Here is a 16460-nt window from a genome sequence, read left to right on the forward strand (position 1 = left end):
TGTTTGCTCTCCCCCCCGGTTATCGGATGTACCACGTGAGCATCGCACCAGCCTCCGGTCAGCTGAGAGAAAATGGCACAAGTCAAAAGACCATACTGACCTCTCTCTCTCTACCAGTCTCTTCTCTCTACTTTCTCCGTTGACGTCACCTCTGCAAAAACTGATTATAACCACTCGAAGATCAGCAACTCTCCTGACTCTCGCACACTCTTAAAAACCTTCTCTGCTCTCCTCTGTCCGCCTGCTCCCACACCTTCATCGGAGTTAACGGCTGATGATTTTGCATCGTTCTTCGTAAAGAAAACTACCGCCATCAACAGCCAATTTTCTACGCCACCATCACCCGCCTTTTCTCCTATGTCTGAAGATGATGTTTCCAAGGTCATTGGTTCCAACCACCCTACTACCTGCCCACTGGATCCCATCCCCACCCATCTCCTCCATGCCATCTCTCCAGCAGTTGTGCCTGGTCTGACCCGCATCATCAACTCTTTGCTCACCCCTGGGACATTTCCCACTGTTTTCAAAGAGGCCTGCATCACACCGCTACTGAAGAAACTCACTCTCAACCTTACACTGCTAGAACACTACAGGCCGGTGTAGCGTGTGAAAATGCATATCTTCCGTCAAAGTGTAGATGACTGATTTTAACCTCTTATTATTTTCTGTCTTCTTAAAACATTATTTTTTTACTTACCTCACTATTCTTAGCTTTGTATACTGTGCTAGGCTTTAATGGACTGGATTTAATTAACTTATGCATTTTGTTGCCTATATTGTTAAAATTGCTTCCAATGTTTCCTCGTCTGTAAGTCGCTTTGGATAAAAACGTCTGCTAAATGACTAAATGTAAATTTTATGAAATGTGTAATGTCATGTGTAATGTGTAATGTGTAGTGTGTGGCCTTGAAATTTTAGCATGTCTACGTAATCATGAATAAATGCTTCTTGAGACACACAGTGTTGCTTCTTTGCATGCATCAAATTAATTGTTTCTGGCTATATGCATCCATGCATTAGTTTGAGAGGGGTGGAAATGGGACACTTGGGTGAAACAAAACTGCCCCAAAAGTATCCCCCCCCCCCACTTTAAATACAGTTTTTTTAAGTCAATTTGGTACATTTCTCTGATCCGATTTGAAATTCTCAAAACTTCTTGTTCAATCCTTACATCCTTGTGTCACGTGTGCACATCAAACAAGCATTTTCTCATTTCTTTGAACAAGTTGCAAATGCTTTGGTACATCCATGCAAATGATTATGACAAAATTCTGTGCAGATTCCTACATTATCAATTGCTTATGTCATGTTGATCAAAATGCATTATAATGGGTCTCTGTAGAATAGTATAATCCCCACGACATTTAAGCACTAGTTTTACAATATACAGTAAGTATACTTTAAGTAAACAGTGGCATTTTATTTTACTCAATTTAGTGTTTTGCATTGCTATATTCTTTCCACATAGGACTGCAAGACAACTTCACCGTGTTGCAGACGGCCCCTTTTCACACCTTAACAGTCTTTTGACACTCTCTACAGGGATCTCATCCCTGAAAATGAGAGGGGGCAGATTGGAGATGACCTGCCAAAGTACGTGTTAGTTTGGGACAATGTCAGTTTCCATCGCTCCAACATCATCAGGCAATGGTTTGCGGCCCACAACAGGATGCTGGTGGAGTTCCTCTCACCCTACTCAACCACGTTGAGGAATTTTTCTCAGCATGAAGATTAAAAGTATATGATCGCCAGCCGCATACACAGATGACCCTTCTGGCTGCCATGGATGTAACGTGTGATGACATCACAGCTGATGCCTGGAGAGGCTGGATTAGACACTCTGAAAGATGATTTTCACGCTGTATCGCAAGAGAAGATATTTGTTGTGATGTGGATGAGAATCCGTTGCCCAAAAGACAGGAACGTCAGGAGGTGTAGGAAGACTGCACTGTAATTCCACTGCAATGCATGTACAGTTTTCCCTAAGGAGATTGTCTTATGTTCAGATTTCTACATTTGTTTGTACTATTCAGTGCTGTCTTTTCCTGTCTGCATCACAATGACACTGTCTGTCAATAAATTATTGTACAAACAGTAAAAGCGTTAACGTGAATCATGTGCCGTCTCTTAAAATCAAACAATCAAAACCAGAAATGCACTTACTGTTTTGCAAATGACAAGGATGATTCGAGAAATGCTCTACTCATCACTCTCAGGTCACTCCGCTGCACACGTCTGATCACTTCTTTGTCACCCCCGACCTCACCGCTCCAGACAACGCAGATGTCTTAACGCTGGTCACTTTCCGGCGCTACCTACGGTCCCTCCCTCCTGCTTTTCCTCTGCTGTCTTGTCTGCACTCCCCCCCTCTGAGGAGCTCTCTCTTTTGAATACCAACAGTGCCACAGACACTCTGTGTTCCACGCTTACATCCTGCTTGGACAACATATGCCCCGTTGCATCTGGACCAGCCCGTGCATCCCTGTCTGCCCCCTGGTTATCGGATGTACCACGTGAGCATCGCACCAGCCTCCGGTCAGCTGAGAGAAAATGGCACAAGTCAAAAGACCATACTGACCTCTCTCTCTCTACCAGTCTCTTCTCTCTACTTTCTCCGTTGACGTCACCTCTGCAAAAACTGATTATAATCACTCGAAGATCAGCAACTCTCCTGACTCTCGCACACTCTTAAAAACCTTCTCTGCTCTCCTCTGTCCGCCTACTCCCACACCTTCATCGGAGTTAACGGCTGATGATTTTGCATCGTTCTTCGTAAAGAAAACTACCGCCATCAACAGCCAATTTTCTACGCCACCATCACCCGCCTTTTCTCCTATGTCCGAAGATGATGTTTCCAAGGTCATTGGTTCCAACCACCCTACCACCTGCCCACTGGATCCCATCCCCACCCATCTCCTTCATGCCATCTCTCCAGCAGTTGTGCCTGGTCTGACCCGCATCATCAACTCTTTGCTCACCACTGGGACATTTCCCACTGCTTTCAAAGAGGCCTGCATCACACCGCTACTGAAGAAACTCACTCTCAACCTTACACTGCTAGAACACTACAGGCCGGTGTACTGTGTGAAAATGCATATCTTCCGTCAAAATGTAGATGACTGATTTTAACCTCTTATTATTTTCTGTCTTCTTAAAAAAATATTGTTTTACTTACCTCACTATTCTTAGCTTTGTATACTGTGCTAGGCTTTAATGGACTGGATTTAATTAACTTATGCATTTTGTTGCCTATATTGTTATAAATGCTTCCAATGTTTCCTCGTCTGTAAGTCGCTTTGGATAAAAACGTCTGCTAAATGACTAAATGTAAATTTTATGAAATGTGTAATGTCATGTGTAATGTGTAATGTGTAGTGTGTGGCCTTGAAATTTTAGCATGTCTACGTAATCATGAATAAATGCTTCTTGAGACACACAGTGTTGCTTCTTTGCATGCATCAAATGAATTGTTTCTGGCTATATGCATCCATGCATTAGTTTGAGAGGGGTGGAAATGGGACACTTGGGTGAAACAAAACTGCCCCAAAAGTACCCCCCCCACTTTAAATACAGTTTTTTCTAAGTCAATTTGGTACATTTCTCAGATCCGATTTGAAATTCTCAAAACTTCTTGTTCAATCCTTACATCCTTGTGTCACGTGTGCACATCAAACATGCATTTTATCATTTCTTTGAATAAGTTGCAAATGTTTTGGTACATCCATGCAAATGATTATGACAAAATTCTGTGCAGATTCCTACATTATCAATTGCTTATGTCATGTTGATCAAAATGCATTATAATGGGTCTCTGTATAATAGTATAATCCCCACGACATTTAAGCACTAGTTTTACAATATACAGTAAGTATACTTAAGTAAACAGTGGCATTTTATTTTACTCAATTTAGTGTTTTGCATTGCTATATTCTTTCCACATAGGACTGCAAGACAACTTCACTGTGTTGCAGACGGCCCCTTTTCACACCTAAACAGTCTTTTGACACTCTCTACAGGGATCTCATCCCTGAACAAGAGAGGGGGCAGATTGGAGATGACCTGCCAAAGTACGTGTTAGTTTGGGACAATGTCAGTTTCCATCGCTCCAACATCATCAGGCAATGGTTTGCGGCCCACAACAGGATGCTGGTGGAGTTCCTCTCACCCTACTCAACCACGTTGAGGAATTTTTCTCAGCATGAAGATTAAAAGTATATGATGGCCAGCCGCATACACAGATGACCCTTCTGGCTGCCATGGATGTAACGTGTGATGACATCACAGCTGATGCCTGCAGAGGCTGGATTAGACACTCTGAAAGATGATTTTCACACTGTATCGCAAGAGAAGATATTTGTTGTGATGTGGATGAGAATCCGTTGCCCAAAAGACAGGAAAGTCAGGAGGTGTAGGAAGACTGCACTGTAATTCCACTGCACTGCATGTACAGTTTTCCCTAAGGAGATTGTCTTATGTTCAGATTTCTACATTTGTTTGTGCTATGCAGTGCTGTCTTTTCCTGTCTGCATCACAATGACACTGTCTGTCAATAAATTATTGTACAAACAGTAAAAGCGTTAACGTGAATCATGTGCCGTCTCTTGCAATCAAACAATCAAAACCAGAAATGCACTTACTGTTTTGCAAATGACAAGGATGATTCGAGAAATGCTCCACTCATCACTCTCAGGTCACTCTGCTGCACACGTCTGATCACTTCTTTGTCACCCCCGACCTCACCGCTCCAGACAACGCAGATGTCTTAACGCTGGTCAGTTTCCGGCGCTACCTACGGTCCCTCCCTCCTGCTTTTCCTCTGCTGTCTTGTCTGCACTCCCCCCCTCTGAGGAGCTCTCTCTTTTGAATACCAACAGTGCCACAGACACTCTGTGTTCCACGCTTACATCCTGCTTGGACAACATATGCCCTCTTGCATCTGGACCAGCCCGTGCATCCCTGTCTGCCCCCTGGTTATCGGATGTACCACGTGAGCATCTCACCAGCCTCCGGTCAGCTGAGAGAAAATGGCACAAGTCAAAAGACCATACTGACCTCTCTCTCTCTACTTTCTCCGTTGACGTCACCTCTGCAAAAACTGATTATAACCACTCGAAGATCAGCAACTCTCCTGACTCTCGCACATTCTTAAAAACCTTCTCTGCTCTCCTCTGTTTGCCTGCTCCCACACCTTCATCGGAGTTAACGGCTGATGATTTTGCATCGTTTTTCGTAAAGAAAACTACCGCCATCAACAGCCAATTTTCTACGCCACCATCACCCGCCTTTTCTCCTATGTCTGAAGATGATGTTTCCAAGGTCATTGGTTCCAACCACCCTACCACCTGCCCACTGGATCCCATCCCCACCCATCTCCTCCATGCCATCTCTCCAGCAGTTGTGCCTGGTCTGACCCGCATCATCAACTCTTTGCTCACCACTGGGACATTTCCCACTGCTTTCAAAGAGGCCTGCATCACACCGCTACTGAAGAAACTCACTCTCAACCTTACACTGCTAGAACACTACAGGCCGGTGTAGTGTGTGAAAATGCATATCTTCCGTCAAAATGTAGATGACTGATTTTAACCTCTTATTATTTTCTGTCTTCTTAAAAAATTATTTTTTTACTTAACTCACTATTCTTAGCTTTGTATACTGTGCTAGGCTTTAATGGACTGGATTTAATTAACTTATGCATTTTGTTGCCTATATTGTTATAATTGCTTCCAATGTTTCCTCGTCTGTAAGTCGCTTTGGATAAAAACGTCTGCTAAATGACTAAATGTAAATTTTATGAAATGTGTAATGTCATGTGTAATGTGTAGTGTGTGGCCTTGACATTTTAGCATGTCTACGTAATCATGAATAAATGCTTCTTGAGACACACAGTGTTGCTTCTTTGCATGCATCAAATTAATTGTTTCTGGCTATATGCATCCATGCATTAGTTTGAGAGGGGTGGAAATGGGACACTTGGGTGAAACAAAACTGCCCCAAAAGTACCCCCCCCCCACTTTAAATACAGTTTTTTTCTAAGTCAATTTGGTACATTTCTCAGATCCGATTTGAAATTCTCAAAACTTCTTGTTCAATCCTTACATCCTTGTGTCACGTGTGCACATCAAACAAGCATTTTCTCATTTCTTTGAACAAGTTGCAAATGCTTTGGTACATCCATGCAAATGATTATGACAAAATTCTGTGCAGATTCCTACATTATCAATTGCTTATGTCATGTTGATCAAAATGCATTATAATGGGTCTCTGTAGAATAGTATAATCCCCACGACATTTAAGCACTAGTTTTACAATATACAGTAAGTATACTTTAAGTAAACAGTGGCATTTTATTTTACTCAATTTAGTGTTTTGCATTGCTATATTCTTTCCACATAGGACTGCAAGACAACTTCAATGTGTTGCAGACGGCCCCTTTTCACACCTAAACAGTCTTTTGACACTCTCTACAGGGATCTCATCCCTGAACAAGAGAGGGGGCAGATTGGAGATGACCTGCCAAAGTACGTGTTAGTTTGGGACAATGTCAGTTTCCATCGCTCCAATATCATCAGGCAATGGTTTGCGGCCCACAACAGGATGCTGTTGGAGTTCCTCTCACCCTACTCAACCACGTTGAGGAATTTTTCTCAGCATGAAGATTAAAAGTATATGATCGCCAGCCGCATACACAGATGACCCTTCTGGCTGCCATGGATGTAACGTGTGATGACATCAGAGCTGATGCCTGCAGAGGCTGGATTAGACACTCTGAAAGATGATTTTCACGCTGTATCGCAAGAGAAGATATTTGTTGTGATGTGGATGAGAATCCGTTGCCCAAAAGACAGGAACGTCAGGAGGTGTAGGAAGACTGCACTGTAATTCCACTGCACTGCATGTACAGTTTTCCCTAAGGAGATTGTCTTATGTTCAGATTTCTACATTTGTTTGTGCTATGCAGTGCTGTCTTTTCCTGTCTGCATCACAATGACACTGTCTGTCAATAAATTATTGTACAAACAGTAAAAGCGTTAACGTGAATCATGTGCCGTCTCTTGCAATCAAACAATCAAAACCAGAAATGCACTTACTGTTTTGCAAATGACAAGGATGATTCGAGAAATGCTCCACTCATCACTCTCAGGTCACTCCGCTGCACACGTCTGATCACTTCTTTGTCACCCCCGACCTCACCGCTCCAGACAACGCAGATGTCTTACCGCTGGTCACTTTCCGGCGCTACCTACGGTCCCTCCCTCCTGCTTTTCCTCTGCTGTCTTGTCTGCACTCCCCCCCTCTGAGGAGCTCTCTCTTTTGAATACCAACAGTGCCACAGACACTCTGTGTTCCACGCTTACATCCTGCTTGGACAACATATGCCCTCTTACATCTGGACCAGCCCGTGCATCCCTGTCTGCCCCCTGGTTATCGGATGTACCACATGAGCATCGCACCAGCCTCCGGTCAGCTGAGAGAAAATGGCACAAGTCAAAAGACCATACTGACCTCTCTCTCTCTACTTTCTCCGTTGACGTCACCTCTGCAAAAACTGATTATAACCACTCGAAGATCAGCAACTCTCCTGACTCTCGCACACTCTTAAAAACCTTCTCTGCTCTCCTCTGTCCGCCTGCTCCCACACCTTCATCGGAGTTAACGGCTGATGATTTTGCATCGTTCTTCGTAAAGAAAACTACCGCCATCAACAGCCAATTTTCTACGCCACCATCACCCGCCTTTTCTCCTATGTCTGAAGATGATGTTTCCAAGGTCATTGGTTCCAACCACCCTACCACCTGCCCACTGGATCCCATCCCCACCTATCTCCTCCATGCCATCTCTCCAGCAGTTGTGCCTGGTCTGACCCGCATCATCAACTCTTTGCTCACCACTGGGACATTTCCCACTGCTTTCAAAGAGGCCTGCATCACACCGCTACTGAAGAAACTCACTCTCAACCTTACACTGCTAGAACACTACAGGCCGGTGTAGTGTGTGAAAATGCATATCTTCCGTCAAAATGTAGATGACTGATTTTAACATCTTACTATTTTCTGTCTTCTTAAAAAAATATTTTTTTACTTACCTCACTATTCTTAGCTTTATATACTGTGCTAGGCTTTAATGGACTGGATTTAATTAACTTATGCATTTTGTTGCCTCTATTGTTATAATTGCTTCCAATGTTTCCTCGTCTGTAAGTCGCTTTGGATAAAAACGTCTGCTAAATGACTAAATGTAAATTTTATGAAATGTGTAATGTCATGTGTAATGTGTAATGTGTAGTGTGTGGCCTTGAAATTTTAGCATGTCTACGTAATCATGAATAAATGCTTCTTGAGACACACAGTGTTGCTTCTTTGCATGCATCAAATGAATTGTTTCTGGCTATATGCATCCATGCATTAGTTTGAGAGGGGTGGAAATGGGACACTTGGGTGAAACAAAACTGCCCCAAAAGTACCCCCCCCCACTTTAAATACAGTTTTTTCTAAGTCAATTTGGTACATTTCTCAGATCCGATTTGAAATTCTCAAAACTTCTTGTTCAATCCTTACATCCTTGTGTCACGTGTGCACATCAAACAAGCATTTTCTCATTTCTTTGAACAAGTTGCAAATGCTTTGGTACATCCATGCAAATGATTATGACAAAATTCTGTGCAGATTCCTACATTATCAATTGCTTATGTCATGTTGATCAAAATGCATTATAATGGGTCTCTGTAGAATTGTATAATCCCCACGACATTTAAGCACTAGTTTTACAATATACAGTAAGTATACTTTAAGTAAACAGTGGCATTTTATTTTACTCAATTTAGTGTTTTGCATTGCTATATTCTTTCCACATAGGACTGCAAGACAACTTCAATGTGTTGCAGACGTCCCCTTTTCACACCTAAACAGTCTTTTGACACTCTCTACAGGGATCTCATCCCTGAACAAGAGAGGGGGCAGATTGGAGATGACCTGCCAAAGTACGTGTTAGTTTGGGACAATGTCAGTTTCCATCGCTCCAACATCATCATCAACCACGTTGAGGAATTTTTCTCAGCATGAAGATTAAAAGTATATGATCGCCAGCCGCATACACAGATGACCCTTCTGGCTGCCATGGATGTAACGTGTGATGACATCACAGCTGATGCCTGCAGAGGCTGGATTAGACACTCTGAAAGATGATTTTCACGCTGTATCGCAAGAGAAGATATTTGTTGTGATGTGGATGAGATTCCGTTGCCCAAAAGACACGAACGTCAGGAGGTGTAGGAAGACTGCACTGTAATTCCACTGCACTGCATGTACAGTTTTCCCATAAGGAGATTGTTTTATGTTCAGATTTCTACATTTGTTTGTGCTATGCAGTGCTGTCTTTTCCTGTCTGCATCACAATGACACTGTCTGTCAATAAATTATTGTACAAACAGTAAAAGCGTTAACGTGAATCATGTGCCGTCTCTTGCAATCAAACAATCAAAACCAGAAATGCACTTACTGTTTTGCAAATGACAAGGATGATTCGAGAAATGCTCCACTCATCACTCTCAGGTCACTCCGCTGCACACGTCTGATCACTTCTTTGTCACCCCCGACCTCACCGCTCCATACAACGCAGATGTCTTAACGCTGGTCACTTTCCGGCGCTACCTACGGTCCCTCCCTCCTGCTTTTCCTCTGCTGTCTTGTCTGCACTCCCCCCCTCTGAGGAGCTCTCTCTTTTGAATACCAACAGTGCCACAGACACTCTGTGTTCCACGCTTACATCCTGCTTGGACAACATATGCCCTGTTGCATCTGGACCAGCCCGTGCATCCCTGTCTGCCCCCTGGTTATCGGATGTACCACGTGAGCATCGCACCAGCCTCCGGTCAGCTGAGAGAAAATGGCACAAGTCAAAAGACCATACTGACCTCTCTCTCTCTACCAGTCTCTTCTCTCTACTTTCTCCGTTGACGTCACCTCTGCAAAAACTGATTATAATCACTCGAAGATCAGCAACTCTCCTGACTCTCGCACACTCTTAAAAACCTTCTCTGCTCTCCTCTGTCCGCCTGCTCCCACACCTTCATCGGAGTTAACGGCTGATGATTTTGCATCGTTCTTCGTAAAGAAAACTACCGCCATCAACAGCCAATTTTCTACGCCACCATCACCCGCCTTTTCTCCTATGTCTGAAGATGATGTTTCCAAGGTCATTGGTTCCAACCACCCAACCACCTGCCCACAGGATCCCATCCCCACCCATCTCCTTCATGCCATCTCTCCAGCAGTTGTGCCTGGTCTGACCCGCATCATCAACTCTTTGCTCACCACTGGGACATTTCCCACTGCTTTCAAAGAGGCCTGCATCACACCGCTACTGAAGAAACTCACTCTCAACCTTACACTGCTAGAACACTACAGGCCGGTGTACTGTGTGAAAATGCATATCTTCCGTCAAAATGTAGATGACTGATTTTAACCTCTTATTATTTTCTGTCTTCTTAAAAAAATTTTTTTTACTTACCTCACTATTCTTAGCTTTGTATACTGTGCTGGGCTTTAATGGACTGGATTTAATTAACTTATGCATTTTGTTGCCTATATTGTTATAAATGCTTCCAATGTTTCCTCGTCTGTAAGTCGCTTTGGATAAAAACGTCTGCTAAATGACTAAATGTAAATTTTATGAAATGTGTAATGTCATGTGTAATGTGTAATGTGTAGTGTGTGGCCTTGAAATTTTAGCATGTCTACGTAATCATGAATAAATGCTTCTTGAGACACACAGTGTTGCTTCTTTGCATGCATCAAATGAATTGTTTCTGGCTATATGCATCCATGCATTAGTTTGAGAGGGGTGGAAATGGGACACTTGGGTGAAACAAAACTGCCCCAAAAGTACCCCCCCCCACTTTAAATACAGTTTTTTCTAAGTCAATTTGGTACATTTCTCAGATCCGATTTGAAATTCTCAAAACTTCTTGTTCAATCCTTACATCCTTGTGTCACGTGTGCACATCAAACATGCATTTTATCATTTCTTTGAACAAGTTGCAAATGCTTTGGTACATCCATGCAAATGATTATGACAAAATTCTGTGCAGATTCCTACATTATCAATTGCTTATGTCATGTTGATCAAAATGCATTATAATGGGTCTCTGTAGAATAGTATAATCCCCACGACATTTAAGCACTAGTTTTACAATATACAGTAAGTATACTTAAGTAAACAGTGGCATTTTATTTTACTCAATTTAGTGTTTTGCATTGTTATATTCTTTCCACATAGGACTGCAAGACAACTTCACTGTGTTGCAGACGGCCCCTTTTCACACCTAAACAGTCTTTTGACACTCTCTACAGGGATCTCATCCCTGAACAAGAGAGGGGCAGATTGGAGAAGACCTGCCAAAGTACGTGTTAGTTTGGGACAATGTCAGTTTCCATCGCTCCAACATCATCATCAACCACGTTGAGGAATTTTTCTCAGCATGAAGATTAAAAGTATATGATCGCCAGCCGTATACACAGATGACCCTTCTGGCTGCCATGGATGTAACGTGTGATGACATCACAGCTGATGCCTGCAGATGCTGGATTAGACACTCTGAAAGATGATTTTCACGCTGTATCGCAAGAGAAGATATTTGTTGTGATGTGGATGAGAATCCGTTGCCCAAAAGACAGGAACGTCAGGAGGTGTAGGAAGACTGCACTGTAATTCCACTGCACTGCATGTACAGTTTTCCCTAAGGAGATTGTCTTATGTTCAGATTTCTACATTTGTTTGTGCTATGCAGTGCTGTCTTTTCCTGTCTGCATCACAATGACACTGTCTGTCAATAAATTATTGTACAAACAGTAAAAGCGTTAACGTGAATCATGTGCCGTCTCTTGCAATCAAACAATCAAAACCAGAAATGCACTTACTGTTTTGCAAATGACAAGGATGATTCGAGAAATGCTCCACTCATCACTCTCAGGTCACTCCGCTGCACACGTCTGATCACTTCTTTGTCACCCCCGACCTCACCGCTCCAGACAACGCAGATGTCTTACCGCTGGTCACTTTCCGGCGCTACCTACGGTCCCTCCCTCCTGCTTTTCCTCTGCTGTCTTGTCTGCACTCCCCCCCTCTGAGGAGCTCTCTCTTTTTTAATACCAACAGTGCCACAGACACTCTGTGTTCCACGCTTACATCCTGCTTGGACAACATATGCCCTCTTACATCTGGACCAGCCCGTGCATCCCTGTCTGCCCCTGGTTATCGGATGTACCACGTGAGCATCGCACCAGCCTCCGGTCAGCTGAGAGAAAATGGCACAAGTCAAAAGACCATACTGACCTCTCTCTCTCTACTTTCCCCGTTGACGTCACCTCTGCAAAAACTGATTATAACCACTCGAAGATCAGCAACTCTCCTGACTCTCGCACACTCTTAAAAACCTTCTCTGCTCTCCTCTGTCCGCCTGCTCCCACACCTTCATCGGAGTTAACGGCTGATGATTTTGCATCGTTCTTCGTAAAGAAAACTACCGCCATCAACAGCCAATTTTCTACGCCACCATCACCCGCCTTTTCTCCTATGTCTGAAGATGATGTTTCCAAGGTCATTGGTTCCAACCACCCTACCACCTGCCCACTGGATCCCATCCCCACCCATCTCCTCCATGCCATCTCTCCAGCAGTTGTGCCTGGTCTGACCCGCATCATCAACTCTTTGCTCACCACTGGGACATTTCCCACTGCTTTCAAAGAGGCCTGCATCACACCGCTACTGAAGAAACTCACTCTCAACCTTACACTGCTAGAACACTACAGGCCGGTGTAGTGTGTGAAAATGCATATCTTCCGTCAAAATGTAGATGACTGATTTTAACCTCTTATTATTTTCTGTCTTCTTAAAAAAGTATTTTTTTTACTTACCTCACTATTCTTAGCTTTGTATACTGTGCTAGGCTTTAATGGACTGGATTTAATTAACTTATGCATTTTGTTGCCTATATTGTTATAATTGCTTCCAATGTTTCCTCGTCTGTAAGTCGCTTTGGATAAAAACGTCTGCTAAATGACTAAATGTAAATTTTATGAAATGTGTAATGTCATGTGTAATGTGTAATGTGTAGTGTGTGGCCTTGAAATTTTAGCATGTCTACGTAATTATGAATAAATGCTTCTTGAGACACACAGTGTTGCTTCTCTGCATGCATCAAATGAATTGTTTCTGGCTATATGCATCCATGCATTAGTTTGAGAGGGGTGGAAATGGGACACTTGGGTGAAACAAAACTGCCCCAAAAGTACCCCCCCCCCCACTTTAAATACAGTTTTTTTTAAGTCAATTTGGTACATTTCTCTGATCCGATTTGAAATTCTCATAACTTCTTGTTCAATCCTTACATCCTTGTGTCACGTGTGCACATCAAACAAGCATTTTCTCATTTCTTTGAACAAGTTGCAAATGCTTTGGTACATCCATGCAAATGATTATGACAAAACTCTGTGCAGATTCCTACATTATCAATTGCTTATGTCATGTTGATCAAAATGCATTATAATGGGTCTCTGTAGAATAGTATAATCCCCACGACATTTAAGCACTAGTTTTACAATATACAGTAAGTATACTTTAAGTAAACAGTGGCATTTTATTTTACTCAATTTAGTGTTTTGCATTGCTATATTCTTTCCACATAGGACTGCAAGACAACTTCACTGTGTTGCAGACGGCCCCTTTTCACACCTAAACAGTCTTTTGACACTCTCTACAGGGATCTCATCCCTGAACAAGAGAGGGGGCAGATTGGAGATGACCTGCCAAAGTACGTGTTAGTTTGGGACAATGTCAGTTTCCATCGCTCCAACATCATCAGGCAATGGTTTGCGGCCCACAACAGGATGCTGGTGGAGTTCCTCTCACCCTACTCAACCACGTTGAGGAATTTTTCTCAGCATGAAGATTAAAAGTATACGATCGCCAGCCGCATACACAGATGACCCTTCTGGCTGCCATGGATGTAACGTGTGATGACATCACAGCTGATGCCTGCAGAGGCTGGATTAGACACTCTGAAAGATGATTTTCACGCTGTATCGCAAGAGAAGATATTTGTTGTGATGTGGATGAGAATCCGTTGCCCAAAAGACAGGAACGTCAGGAGGTGTAGGAAGGCTGCACTGTAATTCCACTGCACTGCATGTACAGTTTTCCCTAAGGAGATTGTCTTATATTCAGATTTCTACATTTGTTTGTGCTATGCAGTGCTGTCTTTTCCTGTCTGCATCACAATGACACTGTCTGTCTATAAATTATTGTAAAAACAGTAAAAGCGTAAACGTGACTCATGTGCCGTCTCTTGCAATCAAACAATCAAAACCAGAAATGCACTTACTGTTTTGCAAATGACAAGGATGATTCGAGAAATGCTCCACTCATCACTCTCAGTTCACTCCGCTGCACACGTCTGATCACTTATTTGTCACCCCCGACCTCACCGCTCCAGACAACGCAGATGTCTTACCGCTGGTCACTTTCCGGCGCTACCTACGGTCCCTCCCTCCTGCTTTTCCTCTGCTGTCTTGTCTGCACTCCCCCCCCCTCTGAGGAGCTCTCTCTTTTGAATACCAACAGTGCCACAGACACTCTGTGTTCCACGCTTACATCCTGCTTGGACAACATATGCCCTCTTCCATCTGGACCAGCCCGTGCATCCCTGTCTGCCCCCTGGTTATCGGATGTACCACGTGAGCATCGCACCAGCCTCCGGTCAGCTGAGAGAAAATGGCACAAGTCAAAAGACCATACTGACCTCTCTCTCTCTACTTTCTCCGTTGACGTCACCTCTGCAAAAACTGATTATAACCACTCGAAGATCAGCAACTCTCCTGACTCTCGCACACTCTTAAAAACCTTCTCTGCTCTCCTCTGTCCGCCTGCTCCCACACCTTCATCGGAGTTAACGGCTGATGATTTTGCATCGTTCTTCGTAAAGAAAACTACCGCCATCAACAGCCAATTTTCTACGCCACCATCACCCGCCTTTTCTCCTATGTCTGAAGATGATGTTTCCAAGGTCATTGGTTCCAACCACCCTACCACCTGCCCACTGGATCCCATCCCCACCCATCTCCTCCATGCCATCTCTCCAGCAGTTGTGCCTGGTCTGACCCGCATCATCAACTCTTTGCTCACCACTGGGACATTTCCCACTGCTTTCAAAGAGGCCTGCATCACACCGCTACTGAAGAGACTCACTCTCAACCTTACACTGCTAGAACACTACAGGCCGGTGTAGTTTGTGAAAATGCATATCTTCCGTCAAAATGTAGATGACTGATTTTAACCTCTTATTATTTTCTGTCTTCTTAAAAAAGTGTTTTTTTACTTACCTCACTATTCATAGCTTTGTATACTGTGCTAGGCTTTAATGGACTGGATTTAATTAACTTATGCATTTTGTTGCCTATATTGTTATAATTGCTTCCAATGTTTCCTCGTCTGTAAGTCGCTTTGGATAAAAACGTCTGCTAAATGACTAAATGTAAATTTTATGAAATGTGTAATGTCATGTGTAATGTGTAGTGTGTGGCCTTGAAATTTTAGCATGTCTACGTAATCATGAATAAATGCTTCTTGAGACACACAGTGTTGCTTCTTTGCATGCTATAGAACATTCTAAATGTGTTCTTGCGTGTTCAAAATTGGAGGGAGGCCAGTCAAAGTAAATCTTGAAGTTTATTGATCAGAAGATTCAAAAAATACAACAGCCGTTGGGTTGCCTTAGACAAAGTGTCTTTACAGAAAACAACCCCGGAAAACAGTTCCGCATCATATTTATAGTTATTTCACGCCGTCTATCTTCTCTATGGACCGGTGACGTGTTGCCTGGTATTAGTCCAATCAGCTCTTAGTCCATTATTCTCTGAGTTTCTGCAAAACATCAAATGACAACCCACACACCCCAATTCTACCCAGCAACAACATAGTTTAAAAGGTCAGACAATGGAATATGTGTGTGTGTACATTTTCTCCTTTTTTGGCGTTCCAGTTGCATGCACACATCCTGAGACCTCAGCTGTCTCCTGCTACTTCCCCTTTTGACACCCACGCCCCACTTCCTCTTTCTAGTACACAATATCAAACCTTAACTTTTCATGGTTAACTTCCAACACATTAAATGAGGTTAAGGGTTATCGTACGCAAGTAATATAATAATAAAACACTTCTAAAAGTAATAATGCATATAGAATAATACTGCATATGAAGCATATGAATGAATAAAAGTGATAATGCATATGAAATAATACTGCATAGGAAGCATATGAATGAATAAAAGTAATAATGCATATGAAGCATATTAAATGTAATAGCACTTCTAAAACACATTAAAATCCCCACAGTCCCTCTCTTGACCTTTTAAAAAAAAAAGGTCACACATAATTGCATTCATCGTTGTCATCACCCTCATCGTC

Source organism: Barbatula barbatula, assembly GCF_947034865.1.
Source record: "Barbatula barbatula genome assembly, chromosome: 11".
In the NCBI taxonomy this organism is placed as follows: domain Eukaryota; kingdom Metazoa; phylum Chordata; class Actinopteri; order Cypriniformes; family Nemacheilidae; genus Barbatula; species Barbatula barbatula.